The sequence below is a fragment of the Mastomys coucha genome, unplaced genomic scaffold (genome assembly GCF_008632895.1).
Source record: "Mastomys coucha isolate ucsf_1 unplaced genomic scaffold, UCSF_Mcou_1 pScaffold15, whole genome shotgun sequence".
Lineage (NCBI taxonomy): Eukaryota > Metazoa > Chordata > Mammalia > Rodentia > Muridae > Mastomys > Mastomys coucha.
This window is the reverse complement of record NW_022196897.1, coordinates 91,522,284-91,530,341: the sequence shown is the minus strand read 5'-3', so window position 1 is coordinate 91,530,341 and position 8,058 is coordinate 91,522,284. Positions and strand designations below refer to the sequence as shown.

The 8,058-nt window shown below is 39.2% G+C and overlaps 1 protein-coding gene across 2 annotated transcripts in view; it reads right to left on the bottom strand.

Moving 5' to 3' along the window:
- Window positions 1-539, bottom strand: part of LOC116090602 (doublecortin domain-containing protein 1-like) — a 28,017-nt gene extending 27,478 nt beyond the window's left edge. For both annotated transcript variants that reach the window (XR_004118740.1, XM_031371281.1), the window contains exon 1: window positions 327-539. The gene's annotated coding sequence lies outside the window, so the exon portion shown is untranslated. The remainder of the gene's footprint in view (window positions 1-326) is intronic.
- Window positions 540-8,058: the final 7,519 nt, after the last annotated feature.

Here is an 8,058-nt window from a genome sequence, read left to right as displayed (position 1 = left end):
TCTCTCTCTCTCTCTCTCTCTCTCTCTCTCTCTCTCTCTCTCTCTCGATACCTTTCTCTGCCTCTACTACCCTCTTGACTCCTCTCCCTATGCCCTGAATAAACTATTCTATACTATACTGTCATGTGGCTGGTCCCTCAGGGGGAAGGGATACCTTGGTACGGACCTGCTGAGACATCCCCTTCCCCATACCTCATCACACCTCCATAGAACATATTCCTTCTATCTTTTTATAAACACATCATATGGTGCTGTGACTCTAAAAATATGATTTCATTTATTTCCCTTTCAAATCAAACATTTTTTGTGGCTTCTCTTAAGCATACCTGTATTGCCAGCATCATGGTTCTTGCAGTTTGGAACAATTATAAAGTAAAAGAAACCCTTCTTGAGAACACAGTAGCCATGAAAATCACTCTAAAAACCAAGAGGATCAGTTACTATGGGTGGCTAAAGCACTTGGCATGAACAGACTGAAAAAGGTCATGCTTGATGTCTCAATTACACAGAGCAAGATGTCATTCAACACCATCAAATTCCTCCATAGAGTATAGAATTTAGAATTGTGAAATTCAATTATTTCCTGTTGTCTCCTCTTCTTGGGTGTGTTTGCTTCTTTTTGTTCTAGAACTATCAGATGTGCTTTTAAGTTGCTAGTGTAGGATCTCTCCAATTTCTTTATGAAAACACTTAGTGCTATGAACTTTCTTCTTAGCCCTGTTTCATTGTGTCCCATAAGTTTGGGTATGCTGTGTCTTCATTTTTGTTAAACTCTAGAAAGTCTTTAATTTCTTTATTTCATCCCTAACCAAGTTGTCATTGAGTAGAGAGTTGTTCAGTTTCCGTGAATATGTGAGCTTTCTGTTGTTTCTGTTGTTGTTGAAGACCTATGTTCATAACAGCCTTATTTATAATAACCTGAAGCTGGAAACAACCCAGATGTCCCTCAATGAAAGAATAGATACAGAAAATGTGTTACGTTAACTCAATGGAATACTACTCACTATTAAAAATGAGGACTTCGTGAGTTTTGCAGGCAAATGGATCGAACTAGAAAATATCATGCCAAGTGAGGTACCCCAGACCCAAAAAGACACACATGGTATGTACTTACTGATAAGTAGATATTAGCCAACAAGTGCAGAATACCCAGAATACAACTCACAGACAAGATGAAGATTAACAAGAAGGAAGGCCCAAGTGTGAATGCTCCAATCACACTTAGAAAGGGGAACAAATTAATCATGAGAGGCAGATGGAGGGATGAAACTGGGTTGGAAAGGGGAGGAGGAGGGAAAAGGGGGGGCAGGATCAGGTATGGGAAGAGACAGAAGTCCAGAGGGCCAGGAGAATGAATAGAAATATGTAGCAGTGGGGCGGGGAAAGCAGGGACCACTAGAAAGTCCCAGACTCCAGGGATGTGAGAGGCTCCCAGGCCCCACCTTGAATGATATTAGCCATATATCTTCAGGGAGATAGAACCTGAAGAGACCACATCCAGTAGATAGACATGGCCCCCAGTTGCGGGATAGGGTCACTCACCCATCTCAAATTTTTTAACCCAGAACTGTTCCTATCTAAAGGAAATGTGGGGACAAAAAATGGAGCAGAGACTGAAGGAAAGGCCATCCAGAGACCACCACACTGTGAGATCCATCCCATCTACATATACCAAACCCCAAAACTATTGCTGATGTCAAGAAATGCTTGCAGACAGGAGCCTGGCATGGCTGTCCTCTGAGAGGCTCTGCCAGCACTTGACTAAGACAGATGCAGAAACTCATTGCCAACCATTGAACTGAGGTCAGAGAAACCAATGGAAGAGCTGGGGGAAGGACTGAAGAAGCTGAAGGGGTTTGCAACCCCATAGGAAGAACAACAATATCAACTAGCCTGACACCCCAGAGCTTCCAGGGACTAAACCACCAACCAAAGAGTACACATGGAGGGATCCATGGCTCCAGCCATGTATGTAGCAGAGGATTGTCTTAACTGGCATTGGTGGGAGGGGAGCCCCTTGGTCCTGTGGAAGCTTGCTGCCTGCCCCAGCATAGGGAGATACTAGAGGGGTGAGGCAGGAATGAGTTGGTGAGACAGAACCCTCTTAGAGGCAAAGGGTAGGGGTAGGAGTGGGGTGTCCATGAAAGGGAAACTGGGAAGGGGACAACATCTCAAATGTAAACAAATGAAACAATAAAAATAAAATAATGAAGTTCATCTAGAATTTTTCATCTATTATTTTTTTGGATCATAGTTAACTATGAGTAATTAAAATCACACAAGATGAAACCATGGAGAAGGGGAACTGTTTTGAGTTCAACCATAGTAATATTCAACATGAAAAAGATGAAAAAGTATCGCAGGAAAACATATTGCCTTCACTGAACTCACAGTTGCTACAGCAGTGTAAGAGCTTTCAACTCTGGTAGTAAGCCATTAGCACACACAACTTTATAAGTCAAGTAGTCACACTATCCCATGTGCTTGGAAGGTATCATTTAATTTCCTATCTGCCAAGGACAGATGAATCTCAGAAGAACACTTTAAAAATTAAATTGGGAGAGTATTTAACAAGAACAACAACAATAATAATAGCAACCCAACAACTTTTGGGGAAATCATTTATCCATCTCCACTAACATTACTACATTCAACTATCTTTGGGTATTCAAAACACAGCTTAAAATCTGTAATGATCTAAAATGAGAGACAAGAAGCTGTTCAGTTTCCTAGAAATGAGAAAGAAATGCTAGCACCTTCACTGACTCTGGCATTTAAACGGAGAAAGTTTTGACTCCCTCAATTTTGTGACTGACATTTTTTAGTTTTCCACTTAGGATATATACCTAAAAGGCCCACAAACTTAATGTCTCTTTTTTCTGACTGTCTCTTTTTCTATACACAATAACACACATTTATCTGCACTTATAAATTTTCATATGCTTAAGGCATTATTTTTTTTACTTGCTAAGATAATTTCTATTGTGCATTTTCAACTTCAGTAAATTTACTTATAAACTGAGGTGGTGACCATCTTTTCACAGCTTGCAAAATCTCATCAAGGCTTTATTCATTCAATTAGAAGTAACACAAGTTAAAACATAGTCCTCTGAAAAGGTTACTATCTAAGTGGCTGTGAAGAGTTAACTTATTTTCAATATTTAAGCTGTCAGTGTAGCCTCTAGTGGCCTGCCCCAAAGAAGTCATCAGAATATAATGCTTTGTATTAAACATTCAAAAGCTAAGATTTTCATTGTACTTGATAAAACATTTGCTAATTTTAATATACAATGGTTCCAACAGATGGTTACTTCTTTGTTGTGTGTGGGTATGCAAATACCAGATCATAATACAGAGTTCAAAGGACAACTTGAGTCATCAGTTTTGGCAAGCAGCACTTTTACCTGCTGAGCCATCTTGCAAGCTCACAACTCAAAGACAGTTTTTACTTAAAGACAAGCCATATACAGATAGTAGAAACACACGTGTTACCTGTAACACTGATCATAATACTTTAAAAATGTGACCCAGTATTTCAGTGTCCATTGGGATGAAACAAATGATGTATAACCTGATAAGTCTTACAAAATCAACTTTTTGTTTGTTTGGGTTTTTTTTTTTTTGGTTGGTTGGATTTTTGCTTTTTGTTTACAGATTCAGATATTTTTCTTAACTTTCTTGTTCTTTTGGGTTTTTTTAAAGAATTTTTATTGGTTATTTTATTTATTTACATTTCAAATGTTGTCCTCCTTCCCTGTTTCCCCCTTCATAAAGCTCCCATCCCATTCCCTCCCCCTACCTCTATGAGGGTGCTCCCCCACCCACCTACTCACTCACATCTCACCACCCTAGCATCCCCATATGCTGTGGCATCAAGTCTCCACAAGACTAAGGGCCTCCTCTCCCATTGATGCCAGATAAGGCAATCCTCTGTTACATATGCAGCTGGAGCTATGGGTCCCTCCATGTATGCTCTTTAGTTGGTGGTTTAGCCCCTGGGAGCTCTGAGGGGTCCAGTTACCTGATATTGTTATTCTTCCTATGGGATTGCAATCCCCTTCAACTCTTTATTCCTTCCTCTAATTCTTCCATTAGGTCCCCGTGCTCAGTCCCAAGGTTGGCTTCAAGCATCTGCATCTGTATTTGTATGGCTCTGGCAGCAGACATCTATACTAGGCTCCTGTCAGTAAGCACTTCTTGGCATCAACAATAGTGTCTGGGGTTGGTGTCAAGAAATTGAACGGAGGTGTGTAGCAGTCAGGGGTGGGGAACTGGGGGTAGCCACTAGAAATTCCCAGATGCCAGAGAAGCAAGAGGCTCCCAGACCCAATGGGGATGAAATATTTAACAAAGGGAGGAGAGAACCTGTAGATTCCATATCCAGTGGATAGGCGTGGTCCCCAGATGAAGGATTAGAGTCACCCACCCATCTCAAAAAATTTAACCCATAATTGTCCTGTCAAAAAGAAACACAGGGAAAGATATTAGAGCAGAGGCTGAAGGAAAGGCCATCCAGAGACCTCCCCACCTAGGGATCCATCCCATCTGCAGACACCAAACTTCTTGTTCTTAATGATAATTTAATGGCTTCAATCCTTGTGGTTGATAGTTTTTATAATTCTTATACCAAGACCCTACTACCTGCTGATCATTAAGGGTAACTTCAAGCATGATTGTAATAAGCACAGGGAACTCTGTGACATGCTGAGACATCATGCTCTGTAGCCTGGCACTCTTTGAGGAACGAGTAAGCAAGAAACCTGCCTTGTTTGCATAGTTCAGTATAAACAGACATGTGTCTGACCATCTGGGGGGCATTAATTTAAAATTTTAGAATCTTAAAGAAAGATTCAAATGCTGGTTAAATATTTATGACTACTAGCATAAGATAGGGCAGGATGCCACCCACACTACCTATGTCATCTTCTGTTACCCTTGCAGGTTTTCTTCTAAACAATTTTCCTCTGTTTACCAACCTGAAGTGAGGGAAATTATCGATGGAGCCTGGAAAAGTGAAAACATACCTAACTCTAAAAGAAGGAAAGCATTACTTTGGTAATTAGACAGCTTAGTTTAACCTAGAAACATGTTAAACAATCAATTAACAAATTAAACAATCAATTAGTAACATATAAACAACTATTACAGTATCCAAACAGCCTAGTACCAAATGACCTCAGCATCCTCCTGTGATAGTTGACAGGACACACACGTGGATGAAATGTGAGCAGGGTAATCTCTGGGCTGCAAAGCCTGTTCCTTCCATTCTCTGGTTCAGTAGGGATTTAGGAAGAAAATAATCTAAAAATGTGCCTTAATCTTAGACCAGATATTGACCTATCTCCTCTACGGATAGATATATTTACTAGACTGACATCAAGAAAACTTGGTTTTGTGTTTTGGCTCCTTCTCACCAGATCCTTCATAGTTTCTTAATTAAACACACACAGAGAGAGAGAGAGAGAGAGAGAGAGAGAGAGAGAGAGAGAGAGAGAGAGAGAGACAGAGAGACAGAGAGACAGAGAGACAGAGAGACAGAGAGAGAGAGATTGAATCCAGATCCTTCTGGAAAAAAAAATAAAGATCATGAGCAGACATTCTGAGCTCAGGAAAGTAACCATGCATCAGGCTTTACACCAGAGCATCTATTCAAATATGTTACCTACTTAAATGTGCAAAATACTATCATTAAAATGTTAGGCGACATGAAAGAATAATTTATAAATTTGGAGTAAGGAAGACAGTTGTAGTTACATGGTTGTAGTTATGTCCTAGTTAGGACATAATTCTCAGAGACTGGGGCTTAGGCTATAGCTCAGTGGTGGACCACCTGCCTAGCATGCATGAAACTATGTTCAGTCTCTAATGCCTCCATAAATTGATAATGAAATAAATAATATTTTTATAGGAAAACATCAAAAACAAAACTGAAACACAGTAAGAAATGAATACTTACAATCTATCACACTCATAATAAAAAGACTAATTTTCTCAGTATAAATAAATAAATAAATAAAAACAGAACTGAACTTCCCTAATAGTCTCTCCAACCTATTGACATTTCTTCTCCCTTGGGGGTCATAAAGGATTTCTTGATTTGGTTAAATTGTATTGGGAAAGGATATATATTCAATTAGGTAGAAATTTTGAGAGGGTGAGGTGAGCAGCTGGAAATGAGAAATCTTTATAGCTTTATAAGGTGATACAATGGTATTTAGAATAAGTTCGTTGGGAGTGAGGATGAGGAAATGGCTCTGTAACTAAGAGCACTTAGTGCTCCTGCAGAGGACCCAGATTGCCTCCCAGCATCCACATCATGCGGATTCCAAATGCAACTCAGTTCCAGAGGATCCAATGCCCTCTAATTTTCATGGATACCAGCACACACGGTACACATAAACACAGGGAGACACACTACATGTACTAAGTAAATAATCTTTGAAAAGAAAAAGAAACTTCCTTAGAAAATAAATACCAGATATTTAAAAAAAAAAAACTTGAAATTTAACAAGTGCTAAAAGTAATTGTTATTTGTTTATAGAAGACAAATACTGTCAACAGGAAGAGGGAGACAAGTTTCTGTAGCCAGAGGTCAAGGATATGAGTGCACATGAGTACATACCAGGGCATTAAGATGATGATTATGGTAGAAAGAAGGAGGGGCATGGGTACTGTGACAGTCAATCAGGTTTGACCTTGAATAATAAGGTACCATGTTAAACCAAAGTTCCTACTGAACAAATGCATGAACAGAATTGTTTTTCTGAATTCTTTTAACATTTATGGTGGTCAGAATGAAAATTGCCCCAATAATGTTACAGGGAGTGACATTATTGGAAGTGTGGCCTTGTTGGAGTGGGTATGGCCTTGTTGGAGGAAGTGTGTCACTCGGGTCTGAGCTTTAGATTTCAAAACCTCAAGCAAGACCTAGTGGCTTATTGTCTCTTCCTGTTCCTTGCTGATCCAGGTGTAGAACTTTCTGGTCCTTCTCCAGCACTATGTCTGCCTGCATGCTGCCAAGCTTTCCACCTTGATGACAATGGACTAAACTTTTAAAGTGTAAGCCAGCCCTTATTAAGCGATTTCCTTTATAAGAAATGCCATGGTTCTGGTGTCTCTTCACAGCAATAGAAACCCTAACTATGATACCAGTTAAAATAAAGGATATGAATATGGTTGACCATTAAATTACTGTCTGATCTTAAATGTCTTTTGAAAGAACAGGAAAATAATCATAGAAGTTCCCAGGTCAGAAATGGAAGTGATCCTCAGACAGTACTTGTACAAAGAAGGCAATAGGACCAGTAACCAGTCCATCCTCACTCAACTTCACTCTGTCAACAACAATAAACACACAAAAGCAGCCACATGGTTCTTTTTCTCTTTTAACTTGGGACCTTTCAAAATGGTTAGAGAAGACACCCATATCATAAAAGAGTTTCATAATTAAAATGATGGAACAATAACACCAATAAGGTAAATATATTTTTCTTACCAAGACAAGACTATAATCACTATTTTATTAAACAGCTGGAGAAAATACAACTAAAGAAAATGGTCCCATTTAGAAATGTGCAGAGTGTCCCATGTACAAAACTGGCTGTAACTTGGTCAAGAAGTTATAGAGTTCTAATATTACTTTTAGGCCAAAGATGAGGGAGTTTCTAAACTCTCATGGGTTCATTTTTCTATCTATTTCAAACATGCAGATGGAGTTGCTGTGAAAACAGAATTCTGAAATCACTCTATTTCTATATCTCAAGTCATAGAGACTTTGCAAGAAGTTTGGGGTCCAGTGCCTTAGGTTTCATGTTGTCTCTGTTCCTTTCCATCTCACCTGCTTTATGAGGATGATAACAGCATCAGCTTACCTATTCAACAGGACTAAGGATTAAACAAGAAAGCATATGTGGAGATATCTGATAATTATAAACCCTAGCCCTTGGTTTTATACTTGTGTCTGCCCTTGCATCATTCAAGAATTTTTAGAGCTATCCTGGGTTTTTGTTATTCCAGATGAATTTGCAAATTGCTCTTTCTAAGTCTGTGAAGAATTGA